Below are 536 nucleotides of genomic sequence, written 5' to 3'. Positions count from 1 at the left end.
TAATTTCTTCTGTGGGTTAGAATCACGGTCAACATTGAGTGTTGTACAAAAAGGTCAGAATCAAGCTTCACCGCGAGATTTTTGCCCAATTAAGGGTGCCCAGTGGTTGGGTGGACTCGGGTTCCCGAACCCACAGAACTGACTACGGTGAAACAAAAAATAATTATCTGCTACAGCCGGATTCGAACCCAGATCTTTGGATTTAGTAGTACAGTACCTTACCAATGCTACCCACTCCCTCTTAGTAGTAAGATATTTTTATAATTTTAAATCTATCATCGAATTTAGATGGAATGTTGAATTTAAGTTCTAATATAAATTCAATTTACTGAATATGACGGACAGCTTTTTTAGATAGATAATACAATTTTCATTTTATTTTTTCCTGAGATTATTAGTTACACTTCAACAGTTTAGACAATATTGAAAAAATACATATTATTTTTGGGAGCGCGGGATCCTCTGAGTATAGCGCTTGGGTACTGACTCCAAGGACTCGAGTTCGAATTAGGGATGGGATATCGAAAGAAAAATAT

The sequence above is a fragment of the Halyomorpha halys genome, unplaced genomic scaffold (assembly GCF_000696795.3).
Source record: "Halyomorpha halys isolate HHAL.00 unplaced genomic scaffold, Hhal_1.1 Scaffold151.1, whole genome shotgun sequence".
Taxonomy (NCBI): domain Eukaryota; kingdom Metazoa; phylum Arthropoda; class Insecta; order Hemiptera; family Pentatomidae; genus Halyomorpha; species Halyomorpha halys.
Note: the sequence above shows the minus strand (reverse complement) of the source record.